We start from the raw sequence: 19,951 nt of genomic DNA, 5'->3' as shown, positions 1-19,951 counted from the left end.
ATGTACTTAAAAAAAAATTTTCACTTCAAAGAAAAATTAATTATTCTTCTGATATTAAAATATATCTCTAATTATTTTTTTCTTATTTATTTATTGAGTAAAATAGTGAAAAGAAGATTTTATCTAAAGAAGACATTTTTAATGAAAGGCATAAAGTTCAAATAACATTTATAACACCCTTTGCACTTTTAATATAGTATGATATATATATATATATATATACACACACACACACACTTTATATAATTTTTTTAATTTAAAAATTAAATTATTACTATATTTTAACAAAATTGCTACAACTTGTAATTAATTATAAGTTCAATAATCATACAAAATTATGATTACAAATTACAATAAAAAATCTAGAAAATAAATATAAGATAATTTGAACTTATAAAACAATGAACCTTAGGTTGTTATAACAAAAACAGGCCCAATTATTGCATTATTACTAGATAGAGCAATATAGGGAAAAATACATTGAGAGGTCCCTGAACTTTTTTACTTTTTTCGTATTGGCACCTCAATTAGGTCATGTACCTATTGAACCCTTTATTCACTCACAAATGATTTCAATTAAGCATAAACGTCCGGCATGGCTCTTTGTGTGTTCTCACGTCTGTGAAACTCGTGAAATCTATCAAGAGCAACTTATGTGGCACTCCCAACGATGTTATTATCCATTTTTTTTATTTATACCTAATTTCTTTCCTCTTATCCTATTTTTTTCTCTTTCTTTCTCTCTTCTTCATATCCACTATTTTTTGTTAGAGGCCATCAGATTTTTATCCTTCTCCTCTTAAATTCTCATTCTCTTCTTAATTTCTTTCTCTTTGTCATTTTTAATAGTAATTGCTAATTCATATTTCTCATTGTTTTCACCTTTTTCAATTGTAAAAGGGGTATGTTTATTTGGGGTTAAAGATAAAATTAAGACCTCATGGACATTACTCAACACCGGATGCAGATTCTTTTACTGTAAAACTTTAAAGGTATTCATCTTACATTTTCTTCAAATGACCACAACTAAATTTTTTAGTTTAATTTTTTCTTTAAACTTGTAGGTGAGAGGTGGATGCAATTACTTCAGTTGGTATGATGACGAAATGCCTTCTCAAGTAAAAAAGGTGATGTGAGATTTATTAAACAAGGTCCAATTATTTGAAGAAGAGAAGAATAGATCAAGAAAATTAATAATGATATGTATTGGTGCAATTGTGATTTTGGCTACAAGGAATTTCTTCAAGAAATATTTTTAAATTTTGGCTAATTTTGGATTAGGTTACTTGTATATGAGATTGTTTTAGTTTTGCTTGGATTTTAACTAATTCTGGATTACGTTACTTGTATGGGACTGTTTTAGTTAAGCTTTCTTGTTGTAATTGAATTGTTTTGTGACTTAAATTGTGTATGAAGTAATGAAGAAGGAATGAAGACAAGTCGTTCAATGCTACTCTACTCTATTTTGGTTTCGCTTTCCTGTTGTAATTGGTGTGGTTAGGTTACTCTATTTTACCATTTTAATTGTCAAATGATTCATTTAAATGATTCACACAAGGAATGATTCACACTGTGAAATGATTCACATTGTGAAATGATTCACACAAAATAAAGTATCATTCAATAATAATGTAAAGCACAAGAGCACAAGTGCAAGTGATCAACACATCTTACGCAAAATAATCTACCATTCAACTGCTCAAATGAGCTCTGACCATACCTAACTATTCATCAGAATAAACTTAAAATAGACCATAAATAATAGTTCAAAATCTTTAAATACCTCAACAAATATGAAATTAGTCACATAACTAATTTCCAAAATACAGATAGTACTTAAAACATAATTTAATTCAACAAGTTCATATGCCTCCTAGTGCACTAGAACTTTCAAGTTGAATTTTCTTTGACTGACTCATACTCAGTAACTATAAAATTATGACAACATTCTTTTTCTTCCACTTTATTCCTCAAAGCTTATAACTAATATCAATATTTATTTGAGTGGTGTCTTTGTAAACACCTGAAATGACAACTCTTTTACCTCTAGTTCCAGGCTGCATAAAATGAAGTAAAATGAGATTTGTCAAAAAATAATTAAGAATTACATGAAGTTGTAATTAATACTTACATTTAACGTTTAACTGTCACTCATTTGATCAACGTAGACTCCAAATCCTACAGCCTTAGGCCTCTTTTGTTCTACTGTTGATCTTGATGCTCCAATGGTTCTTTATTCCCCAGGTTGCTAATCAGATACAACTTTATTTTCTCTATCTGTATGTCTACCGGTGCCTCTTCTAGTGCCCTTGCCTCTGCCAGCTCCCCTACCCCTGTCAGTGCCTCTACCTCTACCTGTTCCAGCTAGATGCACACTTATAACTGCTGAAGTATTAACACACATAGAACTGCCTTGCTGGCTAAACATTTATAGCTGGTTGAAGCTTGGTAGTTGGCTATAGATTGGTGGCCTACTAGAACTTGCTACCTGCTTAGAGCTTTCAGGTGTCCCATCCATCCTATCAGTAAAGCATATTAAATATTTAGTATAAATATCATTTTGTAATTATTAAACTAAAAGAGATGAGTGTATTACTTGAGCTTTACAAACTGTTCTGTTATGGCCAACGTAATGATACTTGGAGCAAGTAATTTTTAGTCTTTTCCTGAATAACTTTTCATACTTCTTCTTAGGCTCACTCTTCTTTTTTTTTCTACACTTTGATGGTTTGTCAGACATTGATCTAGGCTTAGGAGACTCAATCACTACACCACTTGTGTTAGGCCATATTTTCATTGGATGAAGAAAGTAGTCATATGTCTTCAAGAATGTATCTTTCTTATACCACTCTTCCAGATAAACTTCAAGATCTATACCTTTATGTTGATAAGAAAATACAACATGTTGACATCGAATGCCTGTCAATTTTCAACTTTTAATAGTGCAAGTCCTTGTCCTAATATCAACTATATGCCTATAAGGACCATTAAAAATTTCATACCTTATCTAAGCATTGAATCTCACTGTGTAATTTCTAGCCATGTCTTTGTTCTCTTCAGGTCTAGCAAAGCCATAAGTGAGAAATCTAAAATTCGGTGTCAGCAAACTTTCTTATTTCAACATTCCTATCCTTTATCTTGTGTCTAATCTCCTCTAACATAGTGATTATAGATTTATGTTTAGCAGCCAAAATCTATGAATTAAATGTCTCAGACATATTATTCTCAACAATGTCGCATTTAGAATGCTCCCTAAAATATGCTCTATACCATAATTTTTTATCATAATGTAATAAATCCTCACAGATATTCTTACTAAATTCACTGAGTTTGCCTATCTCATCTTGAAACTAAACTGACTTTAGCACATCTCCAAAATTATTTTCTTTTTTCTTCTCCTCTCCAGACCTGATGCCAATTGGATCAGATATGTCTAATACACCACCTCATTTCACAATTTGATAGCAACTCAAATATAGTTGACACAAGATTCTACATAAACGTAAAAACAAAATCAAAACAAAAAAATATGAACATGAACTATATAGTAGAAAAATAAGAGATCAAAATAAAAGTATAAAAATTAGACTAACCTTTTGCATATATGACATGATAGTTGGTCCATGTTTGATGCCTAAGTTCAAATCTTGACTCAAGTAGTTAATGAAGAAACTCCAATTATGGTTTATCTCTTGATCAACCACTGCCCAGGCTATTTAAAATATTTTGTTATTTTCATTTCTCCCAACTACAACTAACAATTCATCCTTTCAAGCACCTTTCAGAAAACAATCATCTAAACTAATAATTTTTCTGTACCTTGCCAGCCAGTCTTTTTTTAATGCCTTAAAGCACACATAGAAGTAAATAATTCTTTTTCCTGGTTAAGACTCATTATCTATCCTCACCCAATAAAAACTGTCAGGATTAGTATATTTTATCATGTCAGCATAGTCACACAATCTTGCAAATTTCATTATTCAATCACCCAAGAGTTCTTTAATGACTCTATACTTTGTCCAAGAACAAACAGTTTTTTCCACACAAACTCAATTTTTTCTCACCAATTTTTGAATTTTCTACAGTTTTATATAAGGTTGACAAGTTATTTCATCCTTGAACTTACTTGCAATAAACTTAAATGTTCACAACTTATTTTTTGTTGTAGTAGTGCATACATGTACAAAATAGTAATGATTGACAACAAAGTCACGAGAATGCTTATATATGATAGCAAATAACAATCATTTATATTTCTTGTCCTTTCACCTAACTCTAACTCTATGATTCTCATTAGGCTTAAGCTTTAATCGAACTTTGTATTCAACAACATACTAAATTTATCTGTATTTTTAAATATCATACCAAGCTCAATATAGCCACAACACAATCATAATAAAATATTACTTTTTTTTCCTTTTTGCTGATAAATTAACACCTCTGACAGCTTCAGGATCCAATCATCCCTACTGTCATCACTATCAAGATCATACCTATCCATATACTCCTCATCTCCCTCTAGTATTTTACTGTATCTAGAAACCTTATTCCTTTTAATATCTTCAAATCCCTTATCAGCACCTATTGTTTCAAGTTTAATTTCCATATTTTGGACCAAAAAAATTTCACACAATTTCTCCTTTCATTTATAAGGGTTCTTAACTCTTTATCAACCTCCGAATCATCATCTTCTAGAATATTAAACTCTTGAGAGTTAGAACTACTAGCCAAAATTATTTCAGCCTCTTCTAGATCTAAGAGTCTATCTACACCAACTTTTACACTATGTTATCGATTTGGGCAGGTCTCTCAAGTAATCCTTCAACATTAATATCCTGAAATGCTGAGTTGTTCTCACCCGCATTACTATTTTCACCAACCACATTACTACTGCCATCAACTACTGGCTACAAAGGTAATCAGATGAGACTCCATCTTCCACGATTTCTAACTCATTTACAATATGGTTCACATACAAGTCTAAAATGTCTCTATTTTTATAGGTCTTGAACAAGCCTTAGTAAACTCAAGTCATTTTCTACTTCAATAAAGGCTTTCTTTTCAGGGTATTTAAAGTATAACTCACTAACAGTCAAATACCCAAATTTCTTTAGTATAATAAAGCAACTCAATTAAAGAGAAGTGGTCCTTGTCGATACTTACATATTCCGCCTCACTTTCTCCTATATAACGTGGACCAGATTCTTTAGAGATAAACTTGCCACAATAATAAAAATAATTTATAATAATGATATTATTCATCAGATTTTTTTAAATAAAATAAAGTCCCAAAAATACCTGACAAGTTATGAACAATAAAAATCTTTAAAATACTAGCTTTTTAAATAAAATTTTAAACTATCATTACTAATGTAATATACTAAAAAGACACTAAGAAAGTCTTTACAATAGAAAAATGTGCAAAATAGTGAAATTATTGACATTTGAAATATATCTGAGTGTGATTGAACCCCAAATCAACAACAAATCTTCAAATTGAACTCCAAAACAGTAGTGATCTTTTAGCAAATATTGAGATTAGTATCGACCTATAACTAATCACTCAAAAATACTACGATATTTTAGAATTACAACATAAGAAGCATAAATTAGTAGCCTAGATAAAATTAAAGTCGCACAATTAGGATTTGTTAAGAGAGATTTGGGGGTGGGTATGGAAGGGTCAGATTATTTTGGGAGAAAATGAAGTGAAAACTATTTATTTTGGGTATTAATGTTAAAGAAAGCAATGTGTATAATTTAAGTAGCTGTAATTGGTCATGCTTTACACGTAGAGGTGATTACCTTCACACACCCAACACTAAAGAAATGCAAGCTTTAAAAAAGCATCACGCTTGATATTTGTACTTAATTGACATCGTTTGTAAATGACTAAAGGGTTCAATAGGTACAAGGCCTAATTGAAGTGTCAATACGAAAAAAAATAAAAAGTTTAGGGGTCTGTCTATGTATTTTATAACAGTATAGCCTTATGTTCCTTCTTATTTTCTGCTCATCTTCCTCTGTTTTCTGACTTTTCCTTCATTTTTATTCATTCTTTGTTTCCCTTATTTTCCTCCACTTTCTATTATTTAAAGTGAAACAGTGGGAATTTCATCATAAACTTGTGACGTAACAATACTTACAACAAAACAAGAAAAATTAAAAAGAATCAATTTTGAACAAAAATCACATTACCATTCTTCGCCAGCAGTGTCTCAAATTTTAAAATTCGACTTACCGCAAATTTAAATTATTTCGAATGAATAATGTATCAAAAAAGTCAAAATATTGAGAGGAGCTCATAGCTAAAACTTGAACTATTTAGAAGAAGATTTGAGCTAATGTTCATTGAAATTCACCACCGACGAGCTTTGAAACTCAAATTTTAAAATTTGACGTACCACAAATGTGAATTATTTTGTATGAATATGTCAAAAGACTTGATACATCGAGCTAAACTTACATCTAAAGTTTGAAACAACTTAAAGGAGATTTGAGCTATTAAACAAAACTCAGTTCAATGAACTGCTGTAATGTATGAATATTATATAACAATGTATATAATTATATATACATCTATATACGTAGTACATCATATATGCACGGTTATAAATTATTCATATAATATTGATAAATTATGCATAAGGCCATTTAGTTGAAAACCTATAATACAATATTGATAAATTACATATATGTACTGCCATGGCAATTTAGTTGAAAATATTGTTGACCAATGGTACATTTGCGTACTGCCCTAGGGAAAATAATAAACTAACCCTTAAGTCGTTTCTATAAAAAAAAAAATATGGCCTAATTATTTTTTTATTATTCGATATAGTTATATAGTCTTATTTTCTGCTTCACCCTTTATTTTTCGACTTTCTCCTTTATTTTTCTGATGTTTAAAACAAAACTGTGGCAATCTCATCATAAAGTTGTGGCTTTAACAATACTTAAAGGAATACAAAAAGAACTAAAAAGAATTAATTTTGAGCAACCTCCTCCCCCCACCACAAACCCCCATTTGCCATTCTTGGCCAGTAGTGTTCCACACTAAATTAATAACCAAATCAATGAAGTATTTGTTATCAGTTTTGGTCCTTAACAATTCGATTTAACCGATAAAACAATGTTCCTTTTATTTTTCACCTTCTCTTTTTTTTTTTTCACATGTTCATATATATATATATATATACACACTACTTTTATGCATAAAAGCCTACACAAGTACAAGTAAAAGCAAATTCAAATATATTATTACTAATAAAAATTTATTTATTTTTTGATTAAGTAACTTACTTCAATGCAGTAACAATCAATACCCATCTCTTAAAAAAAATCATTGTAAGTTTATAGTTTATATTAGTGGGTGGAAACCCAATAAACCAATAAGTTTTTAAAGAAAAGAACAACAATAAGACAACAACTATAAAATGCGAAAAACAATAGTGTATGTATTTAAAATATAAGGCCAATATTATATAACTAGAGATAAAAATATAATTTTAATTTAATCTTATGGGTTATCAATTTAATTGTTAACTAAAACCTTAAAATCGAAAACCGAATCAATATTCCATTAAAAAAATTTCTCAAATCGTTTTAAAATCGTTAACCCAATAACCCGATCTCGATAAATCAATAACGATTTTTTATTTAATTTATGGGTTAATTCAGTTTTTGCACATCCTAATCCCAAATTTTAACATTTAACATGCCATAAATATAAATCGTTTTGTGTGAGTAATGTATCAAAATAATAGCTAAAATTTGAGTTGTTTAGACGAAGATTTGAGTTAAGGTTCACTGAATTTCATCATTGAAGAACTTCAAAGATCAAATTATAAAATTAGACATGTTGTATACGTGAATCATTTCTAGTAAATAATATATCAAAAGTTTGAAAATATCAAGAGAAACTCATATTTAAAATTTGGGGTTGTTTTGGGGATATTTGAGCTATCGGGATAGAAAAAATTCAGTTCGTTGAAAAATATGAACTAGTAAAATATATAAAATATTGTATAATAATGTATATAAATGCATATACATATACATCTCTTATAAGTAGTTATACATTATACATATACTATTTAACAATACCAATAAACTACATATCAATGTGGCCATTTAGTTTTTTAAAAAAGAGTAAAGGTTACATACGTTTCAACTTTTTGGATCTAATTACTCCCTATTCTATTTTTTTTTTTCAAAATTAATAAATATTCCTAATTTAGTCTACGCGGATACATCATATTCTTTCGTATATATCCCTTAAATTTGCATGGATACATCACATTTTTATGGATACATCACTTAATTTTACATGCATACATCATATTACATATGGATATATCATATTCTTTCGGATACATCACTTAATTTTATATGAATGCATCATATTTTTTTGGATACAATTATCACTTAATTTTACATGGGTACATCATATTCTTCAGTGATGTAAACAAGCTTTTAAGTAAAACTCGAAATTTAAGTAATTATTTAAAAGGGTTAAAATTATAAGTAGTTATGATAAATTAAATTGTGAACTTACATAAAATCCCAACAAGTTTATACCTAATTACTCTCTATCCTTATTTTTTTTTTTCTAAATTTTAAATAATCCTTTATTTTTGCAATTTTCAGATAAATAATTAGCACCCGGAATACATAATTTTAAAGTTTGAGATACATAATTTTGATTAATGAAATTTATCCACTTCTGAAACTATTTGGTCGAGATACATAATACATTAACTAGACCAAGGAGAGATACATAATTAAAATTATGTATTAAAAAATTTATGTATTTGTGTATATATCTGACTATTTTTTTTTTTTTAAAGAGATTTAGATAATTGATAAAAAATATAGAAATTTTGTGTAATCTAATAAAAATAAGTTGTGGTGTTAGTAATTTTTTAAAAAAAAATTGACCGATGGTACATTTACGTAATTGGAGCCTTAATTTTCCCAAAGATTTTTAGCCTACAGCCTATCCCTGGTTAAGCAGGCGCTCTCCATTTTGGGCTTCCAAGTTAACCCTTAATCCACTTCCCATCACTAGTCCTTCCATTTGACCAAAATTTTGTGGAGTTTTTTCTTTCTTTCTTTTTTTTTTTTTTTAAAAAATAACATAAATATAGATAGTTTGAAGTTTAACTATAAATTTTTTTAAAATTTTACATAATAATTAAAAATTTTAATTTTGAATCTGTCACGATACATAATTAGCTCCCGATACATCCAAGAAGAAAGATAATTAGTTAAAATTTTTGTAGTTACTTTGTAAGGATGGAGATTTATGTAATTATGATAATTTAAGGCATATGCTTATGTTATTTTTCTTGTTTTTTGAGATTTTTATGTAGCTATATAATCTTAAAAAATATATTGTAGAATTTAGCATTATTCTCGAAATTATAGTAATAGTCAGAATTATTATAGATTAGCCAAATGGAAAACAACTTTCATTAGTTAGGGAATTAAGTAGATAGGCAACTGTCTGTTTCTTACTTCATTTCCATTTTTATTACCGTTTTTATTTTATTTTTTATTGAGAACACAACACACCTTTGTGGTGGGGTTCTTTCTCGAACTCTGCGAATAATGGGAACTTTAGTGCATGAGCTGCTCTTTTTTCTTTCTTTTTTTGCATTGACAAAATAATTACATTATTATTTTTACAATTCAAATTTGAATAATTGTTTCAATTTTAAATATATGTGATAATTGTATATTCCCAATATATCTTAAATATTGTATGCATGTAAATTTTATATTTGAAACATAATTGCAAATATAACATATATATATATTAATAACATATAAGTAGTATTTTATTTATTTGCATGTCTGCTTTTATTTAATTGCAAGCTTATGATACAGGACATTTTTGTAATTTACTAACAAGAAAAAACCCCCAAACACCCAATAACACTTTTAATAACAAAAATAAACTAAAATCAGAATAGTGATGAATTAAATTACCAGAAAAATATACAAAAACTGATGACATATTTTTTGTTTTAATTTAATTATTTTATTTTTATTTTTAATCTGATATATATTTAAAAATTACATAAAAAGTATTATATAAGAGAAATAATTAATAATTTCAATTATTTGGAGACACAAAAAAAATGTGAGGACTCAAAATTTTATCAGTGCAACATAAGTTCAGATATATAAATTTAAATTTTTTGTGAAAGTAATATAAATCACAATAATAGTTAAATTAAAATATATTTGAAAGATGTATAAAAGAAAAATTATTTAACTTTCCAAATTCTATCAGTGTCATATAAATAAGAGTAGACGAAGTAACGTATATTACTTGAAAATTATGTAGAAAGTCATATAAATAACAACAACAACAACAAACCCAGTATATTCCCACAAAGTGGGGTTTGGGGAGAGTAGAGTGTACGCAGTCCATACCACTACCTCTAAAGAGGTAGAGAGGTTGTTTTCAATAGACCCCTGGTGATAAAATAACATAGGTACGACATCCACAGAAGATTGTACATTGCCAAACAAAGAACACCAAAGTCCACCTAATTACTGGCTACGACTCATCCATACCCTTAGCCCTTTATCCTAATGTTTTTCCTCCATACCTTCCTATCCAGGGTCATGTCCTTAGTCAACTGTAACTACTCCATGACACGCTTGATCACTTCTCTCCAACATTTCTTCGGTCTACCCCTTCCCCGCTTGAAACCTTCCTAGGCCAACCTCTCACACCTACGAACTGGGGCATCTGTACCTCTCCTCATCACATGACCAAACCATCTCAACCTCACTTCTCGCATTTTTTCCTCTACAGATACCACTCCCACCTTCTCCTGAATAATATCATTCTTAACCCTGTCAGCCCTTGTGAAACCACACATCCAACGCAATATCCTCATTTCCGCCACTTTCAACTTTTGGATATGAGAACTTTTAATCGGCCAACACTCCGCTTCATACAACATAGAAGGTCGGATTACAATTCTATAGAATTTGCCTTTTAACTTGTGAGGCACCTTCTTATCGCATAAAATACCTGAAGCGAGCCTCCATTTCATCCAACTAGCCCCAATACGGTGAGAGACACCCTTATCTATCACTCCATTCCCCTGAATCATAGACCCGAGATACTTAAAATTATCCCTCTTGCAAACCACCTGAGAATCCAACTTCATTACCACCTCCTCCTCGTGCCTCGAGTCACTAAACTTGCATTCCAAGTACTCCGTTTTGCTCCTGCTCAACCGGAAACCTTTAGACTCCAGGGTTTGTCTCCAAACCTCCAGCTTATCATTAATCCCTCATCGCGACTCATCAATCAAAACTATATCATCTGCGAAAAGCATACACCAAGGCACCTCGCCTTGTATATTCCGCATCAACACATCCATCACCAAAGCGAATAAAAACGGACTAAGAGTTGATCCCTGGTGCAACCCTGTTAAGACCGAAAAATGTTCAGAATCTCCTCCCACAGTCCTTACCCGAGTCTTCGCCCCTTCATACAAATCATAATAGTTAATATCTAAAACTCTATAACAAATTTGATTGACTTTCCCAAACATTCCATTAGTGCAACATAAATTGAGAAGAAAAAAATAATTTGTAGTATCTAAAAATTATGTAAAAGTACAATAAATCAACCATTAACACTTGAGGTATTTAAAAATCATAAAAAAATTATTTAACCTTCCAAATTTTATCTGCACCATATAAATTAAGATAAAAAAAAAAACATAAATTGAGCCCGTGCCAATATCTAGTATTTATACAATTCTATCTTGTTAATGTGTATGTTTACCTTGTATGATAATTGGGAAAAATTGATTGAATGAGAAAAAAATTCATATAAATATAGTGTGAAGAATTAAATTTCAGCTACTAAAAGTAAATATTTATATTATATCAAAGTATATAGTATTAAAAGTTATATTTGGCAGACTTAGATAAGATATTTATATTATATCAAATATTTATTATTTAAAAATATATTTGACATATAATATAAAAATATATTTTTATCATGTTAAATATATAGAAAAAATCAAAAAGAAAAAACTAAGAATGAACAAAAAAAATATAAAAATAAATATATGAGAATAAGAAAATTGGTACCATTTATAGGAGAGAAACTAGAATAGAAATAAAGATATAAACGTGAATTCTTAATTTGTGAAGCCTTATTTAATATATTTAATTTAATTTAATTAAATAAATGTGCAGATTTTTGTAGATGCGCTAAAAAGATATAAATTATACTATTATGAAACAAAATATAAAAGTTATGTCACTTATGCAATTAACTAGATTAGCCATGTAGCGCTAGGAGTGGCAATGCTGCGGTGCAGGTGGAGTGTTTTTTTTTTTTTTTTTTAAATTTGTGAATTTTAAAACTGTCCCACATCACCTTTAAACCCGCATAAATTCGCTCCACATTCATACTCGCGCATACCCGCATTTGGAGGGGGGTGCGGATAACTGACGTATGAAATAGATTTATTAGGTGTCTAGTGAATCTATTTTTCTTTGTGCGTGGATATTTCTTAAATTTTGTTTCAATATCTTTTAATGATTTACTTTTTTCGTAAGATGTATTCATTAATTTGTTTGGTTTATTATTTTATCCTGTAGTAATTGCAGAGTTACAAATTTCTGTATAATAATTTATCCTAACTGTACTGTAATGTATATCTAATTCTAGATTTTCAATGTTATTTATTATCTTGTGTTGTTCTTCTCGTAGTGAGTTTTTTAAATTATATAAACTATCACATGTACTTTTTTCTAAATTTTCTAAGGTTTCTTCTATCCATATTAATTTTTCTTTTAGATTTTCCATTATTTTCCTAATTCGGTTTCTATAATTAATTTCATTATTTAGATTATCTTGATTTTCTCTAGTTTTTCTAATATATTCTAACATCTCTTAATCTGTCTAATATCCTTCTGGGTAAATTTCTTCGTCTAACTGTTCTAGCCAATTTATGGTTTCAATTTCATAGTCTATTACTTTTTCTAATATTATTTTCTTAATATTTATTATTTCTATATCTTTAAGTATATATAAGATTAAAACTTTAAGATAATCTAGATGATCTATCTTTTAAAATTGGTTTTATTATAATATTTTGTAGTTGTTTGTTTTAGCCTTAGTAGTTCTTGCATATTTTTATTAAGAAATTCTATGTATTTTATATCTTTATTTTTCATGTATTTGTCTATATTTATTTTCATCTGTTTTTCTAGTAACTGTATATTTTTTCTAAAAATTCTATGTAATTTATCATGGTAAGTATTTGTAAGAGTAGTTAGGTAGGTATGGTATATAATTTACTCTAGTTATGTAATATTTACCAAATGCTTTTTCTAATATGATTTTTCTTATATCTACTACTTTTATATCTTTAAGTACATACAAAATAAGTATTTTAAATTTATCTACCATCACATCAGATAAATAATTATTCATTTTCATAAAATTGCTTTTTTCAAAATATTCCCTTCAACCATGTACATAACAAAATATGGTCATCTTAGATTACTATATACTAGATTATTCTTAAATAATATGTTCTTCGGTCACTATTAACATGGTAATCCAGATACTTTTTCCCTTAAACAGCGCCTCTACTCTGGTTACTCCCCGCCACGGCTTCTTGCCTCATTGGTTTCACCTTTAGGATGACATAGTTCTTAGGGATTTTTCTCCGTTTCCACTTTGTTAATAAACTTCTTAACATATTATTCTTCGAATAATTCTACTATAAAGTAACTAATATGAATTTATTTTATCATATCATGATTGTTGAGAATTATGAATTTAGCTATTCATAATCATAAATAAATATACCTGTTCGGGTAGTTTTGATATTTCTGAAGTTTGTTCCTCCATAGTTTTTTCCATTTGAAATATATCTGTTTTTTAATTAATTGAGTAAAATATTTGTTGTGGAATGGAAAGAGTATTTGCTTCAACGCATGAAGGCTTGCTTTGCAATGCCTTCAGTTTCCTTCATTTATAGAGAAATCTTTACAATATCGTTTTAAAAATTCTAATTTTGTAAATTCAAAAAGGCTATTAAGAAAGGTCTAAAGGGCTACCTAACCTAAAAAGCCTATACATAGCCTTTAAAGGCTAAAAGAAAAGTCCAAGTCTATATAAAAGCTAATTTACAAATTTAAATTTACGTAAAGACTAAAAAATCTATACAATGATTCTAACCAATATCTTGTCTTCTGTTGATGTTGTCGTATCTGTTATATCTCTATTATTGCTTCTTATCTTATCTTTCCAGCTGGCATTTTGTCTTCTTTTATTCTAGATGTACTTCTGGAATAATGTTATCTTCTCCATTACATCTTGAACATTGGTGATCTGGATATTTGTGTCCGATTATTTTATAATATCTTGTCAGTAGTCCATCTGAAATAAATTCTTTTTTAATTGATCTTGCGGTAGATTGTTTTTCTGGGTTGAGTAATGTCATTATCCATTGTCTGACATCTTCCATATCTGCTTGTCGTAGCTCTTTTGAATTAGAGTAAATCATTTGATGATCTCTCGAATAATAGCTCCATATTAGGTTTCCATTAGTATAATTATTTGCTAGTTCTTGGATAATCGTAGCTAGTCCAATAAGTCGTTTATTTGCGTAGAAGTCGGGTATCTCAATTCTGGGTATCTCCGGTTGCTGTGTAATATCTTCTGGTATGATCATATCTCTAGTTAGTCCTATTTTTACAACTTGTATAACTGGTTTTATTTCATCATATAGTATCTCTGCTGGTGCAGTATAACATTTTATGTAAAATAAATTTCCTTTCGTTATCCTTTTGTAGGTGGTGAATATCTTGTGTAATTCTTCCATAGCTGTTAATTCTTCTCCGTCTTGGGTGGATATGGTGTTTAATAGTCCATAGTCAAAACAAGTTTTTACTAGGCTTGAGTTAGTTTTGGGTAGTGCAATTAGTTTGTTATATCCTTGTAGTTTTTGGGTTATATAGTTGGTGTTTGGTTCTTTGATGTTTGTAGCTCTGGGGTTATGGTTTAGAAAAGTTTGTACTTTGTAGATATTTTTTATGTATTTCTGGGCTGTGTAGTTGTAAACTTTTTTATCTTGGTTTAGGCTATCTCAGTATGTGTTAACTTGTGGGGGTATGAATAAGTGGTCTTTTTGTGTTTTTGGTGTAAATGGTTTTTCAAATATTTTATTCATATTCATATTCTGGTATCTTGGTCGATTAACTCCTTTGCTTGTACCTGCAGAAGTAGATTGATAAATGTTATGGGTTTTATGGAGTGTCCCAACGTCTCCTTCTAGCTCTGAAACTTTAATGTCTTCCGATCGACATAGCTCTGCACACTGCTGAGTTAGCTGATTTGTAGCTATAGACTTCAGTTTATCTTCATTAGTCTTTAGCTTTTCTATCTCATTACCCATGCTGTCCACTTTCATTGAAAATGTAGTTAGGGTGTTAAGTATTTTTTCTAGAGTATCTTCTTCTAGTATTTCAGTCTGTGTAGCTTTGTCTTGATATGTAATCTGCAATAACATTTTTGTTAGTACTGATCACTTCAATTGTAAATGTGAAATTTAATATATTCAAGACTAGTCTCCGAATCTCTTTTGTTGTAACTGAATTTTGTATTTTCTTTGTTAACCACCAGCGTACCTGTGTATTATCTGTTCGTACAATAAATTTGTTATACACAATATATGGCTCAAATGCTAACAAACATTTATATAATGAACATAATTCTTTCCTATTTATTTCCCATTTTATTTCTGTCTCATTGAATGTACCTGAGTAGTATCTACAATGGTGTTCTATTTTTTCTGCTTCATATCGATATTTAAGTATTCCTCCATAACTATATTCACTAGCATCTGCTTCTACTATATATATAAGTTTTCTATTTTCATCTGAAAATTGTAATTTTGGTAATTCTTTACAAAGTAATTTTATTTTTTGAACTTGTTTTTTATCTTCTTCATTATAGTTATATTCTACATCCTTTTTTAATTTTTTCTGTAGTGGTTTTAAAGTTTCTGCTAATTTTGGAATATATTCTCTTACTTGGTTCACTAATCCTAAAAATGATTGTAATTTCTTTTTTGTATCCAATTCTTCTTTCGAATTTATTATTTTTTGTACTATATGTTGTTGCATTTTTACTCCACTTTTATCTATTTGTATTCCTAAAAATTCTATCTGGTTTTTCATAATTTCAGCTTTCTTTTCGCTTAGACTTATTCCTGATTTTTCTATTATATCTGTAAACTGTTCTAATAATTTTAAATGTTCTTCTTTGGTTTTTGCATATAATAATATATCATCTATGTATACTATACAATTAGATAATTGTTTAAAATAACTATCCATAAAATGTTGATATCTACCTGGTGCATTTTTATATCCAAATGGTAATACGTTCCATTCATAAAATTCTTGTGGTACCGTAAATGCGGTTAATTCTTTAGATTCTTCTTCTAACTTTAGATGATAAAATCCTGATTTACAATCGAATTTGCTAAAATAATTATATCATTGTATTTGCCTTATTTTTAATATCTTATTTGGTATTGGATAATTATATGTTATAGTTTTTGCATTTAAATTTCTGTAGTCAATAACCATCATACTTTTTCCTCTTTTTTGTTCACTATGTTTATTTACTATAAATGCTGGACTATTATGTTTACTATTACTTTTTTGTATATATTGTTTTTCTAATAATTCATTTATATGCATTTTAAATTCTTTTAAATCGTCAAAATTATATGTTAATGGTTTTTGGGTTATTATGCTATTTTTATCTATTAATTCAATTTTTATAGTAGTTTTATGTTTTTTCCATCCTTTTAATGGATCTTCACTGTATAATTGTTCTAATTTTTTCTTAATTATTTCTATTTTATTTATTAAAAATATAGTTATTTCTGTTTTATTTATCGAAAATACTATTAGTTCTATTGTATCTTCAGTATTTTTTATATTTTCTAACTTTTGTGTAATTTTTTCACTTCCTTTTATCCAATTAGTTTGCTTTCTTATTTTATTATTAACTCTTTTTGCTCTTACTTTCTGTTTACATGGTGTTGTAAACCACCAGTCTGTTCTAGTTATTATATGTGGGTATAATTTATCTAAGAACAACATTCCTAAAAGTATATCTTTTGATGTTAGTTGATAATTATAAATTTCTTCTATTGTTAATATCTTATCCCATACTTGTATTTTTACATTCCTAGCTTTATAAGTAATTAAGCTTCCTTCATTATTAAATCCTTTAACTATTATTGGTGTTTTTAATTTATCCCATTTACTTTCTGGTAAGCAATTATATCTAAATAAATTAGCTTCTGCTCCTGTATCTATCATAGGCGTATAATATCTACTGTAATATCCTTCTACTACTATTTTCATTAATACATATATTTTCATTTTATGTTAAGGCTCTTCTTAAGAATAATTTCTCTTTGTTATATGTTAAGGTTAATTGTGTATGTTCTATATTATATGGTTTTACTTGTTCTAGCCATTTTATTCCCAATATTATATCTGCTTTTTGCATTTCTTCCTTTACTTCGAATTCTATTTTTATTTTTCTAACTCCTATTATTATTTCTTTTTCTGCTATATTTTTACTATTTATTAAACTTCTCGGTAGATCTGGGCACATATCATTATCAGTCTTTATTTCTTCATTTTTTACTAGATATTTTGCTATATAATTTTCTTCTTGTCCTGTATTCAAAAGTATTAGATATTCTTTTTCATTTATTTTTCCTGTTATGTATTATTGATTTAAATTACTTATTGAATTTGTTTCATAACTTGTTCTTTTTGATGAGCTTGATGATTCTGTTTTTTCATCAGCTATTCTTTTCGCTGTACTTATTCTATCATTTACTATTTCTAAATTTTCTTCTATATCTATGTCTCTATAGCTATAATCATTATAATCTATTGTTTTTACAGTTTGTTCGAATGGGCTTTCTATTCGTATTTTGTTAATCTTATTTTTTTCTGTTATTTTATGTTTTGTTGTTAATACATATAGATTATTATATTTTCATCTTCTTTTTTATCAAGAGTATTTATTTCTGTGTGGGTACTTTCTAAGTTTTCCTCATTAATTTCTTTTTGTTTTTCATTGATTTTTAAATTTTTTGTATTTGTTAATATTTCTGTATATGTTTCACTATCTTCTGAATCATAATTATCTGTCTCTTCAACATCTATATTATTTATTTCTAATTCTTTATTTTTTATTTCCAATTTTTCCTTAAATTGATTTATCTCGTTCAGTAATTTTTGTTCTCTATCTTTCTCTTCTTTTTCCTTTTGTCTTTGTTCATACAGATCTTTTAACATTTGTAGTTCTTTTTCTAATTCAGCAATCCTACTATTTTTAGTTTCTTCTATTTTTCGTATTTCTTCTGTAGTTTGTTATTTTATTTTTTCTATTTCCTTTTTCCTATCTATTTCTTCATTTTCTCTTTCTATTCTTACTATTTCTGTCAATTTATCTTCTAATTTTAATTCATGTGATAGTTTATATAATTTAAAAAACTCACTACGAGAAGAACAACACAAGATAATAAATAACATTGAAAATCTAGAATTAGATATACATTACAGTACAGTTAGGATAAACTATTATACAGAAATTTGTAACTCTGCAATTACTACAGGATAAAATAATAAACCAAATAAATTAATGAATACATCTTACGAAAAAGATAAATCATTAAAAGATATTGAAACGAAATTTAAGAAATATCCAATAGTCTCAGCTATGACTGAAGCTTTGTGGTAAAATACAATAAGCTTAGTTTAGAGTGAATCTTTCACCTTACTCGTACACTACACTTTTTTATATTATATATTACAATGATGTCTAGATTAGCTTGCATGAACTGTTGATTATTTCACTAAATACCTGCTATCTTCTACCAACACAAATATCTGATACTTTATCCACAAAATTTAGACCAAAAGAGATCGCCTTACATCTTTTATCTCGGTTGAGATTCACACTATGATTTCCACTCTTTCTTGATAAATTTTATTTCATTATCACTAAATCACACCCTTAAAGGTCCTCAAGCATACAAGGATGGATCCAATGATTTTCAGCAGTGCTTTCCAATGCAGAACATAATTTTTTATATGAAAACTAACATTGAATATGAACTCATAATTATAAAAGCGAACAGATTTAGTGTTGTGAACTAAAAGTCTAACCCATCAAGTTAAAATCATGCATTTACTCCACAAGCGTAATGCTACATTTAGAGATCTAGCCGACTAATATCTCACTCTATTGAAAGATATTGATCCTCATGTTATAGAAACAACCACATCATAGAATAAAGGGAGAAAACTCAAATATGTAATTAAACTATAAGAAATGACTTATCTATGTCATTCGTTATAAGTTGACTCATTTATGCCACTACACTTAAAAGTTTGACTCATTTATACCATTACCGTTATAGAAAGATTCATTCGTGACATTATTTTATAACGGTAAATTAGTAAAACCATGTTTGTCATATGACCTCTTCATAGATATCCACGTCACCAAATCCAAATTAATCAATATTACTCAAAAATAAAATAAAAATTGGACCCATAGACCAATTTGATTCACACCGTTAAAATAAAAATTGAACTCATTAAAATAAAAGTCAAAACTCATTAAAATAAAAATCAAAACTGTCAATTGTGTCAAGTTTAATAATAATGGATCTGATTTTAAATTTTGATTTTAAGTAGTATTGGTTGTTTTAGATTTGGTGACTTGAACTTCGAACTTATAATAAGAGGTCAGGTGGCAAAAATAATTTTACAAAACAACCGTTGCAAACTAATGACATGAATGAATCTTTCTGTGATGACAATGACATAAATGAGCCAAATTTAT

Source organism: Capsicum annuum, chromosome 11 (genome assembly GCF_002878395.1).
Source record: "Capsicum annuum cultivar UCD-10X-F1 chromosome 11, UCD10Xv1.1, whole genome shotgun sequence".
NCBI lineage: Eukaryota > Viridiplantae > Streptophyta > Magnoliopsida > Solanales > Solanaceae > Capsicum > Capsicum annuum.
Note: the sequence above shows the minus strand (reverse complement) of the source record.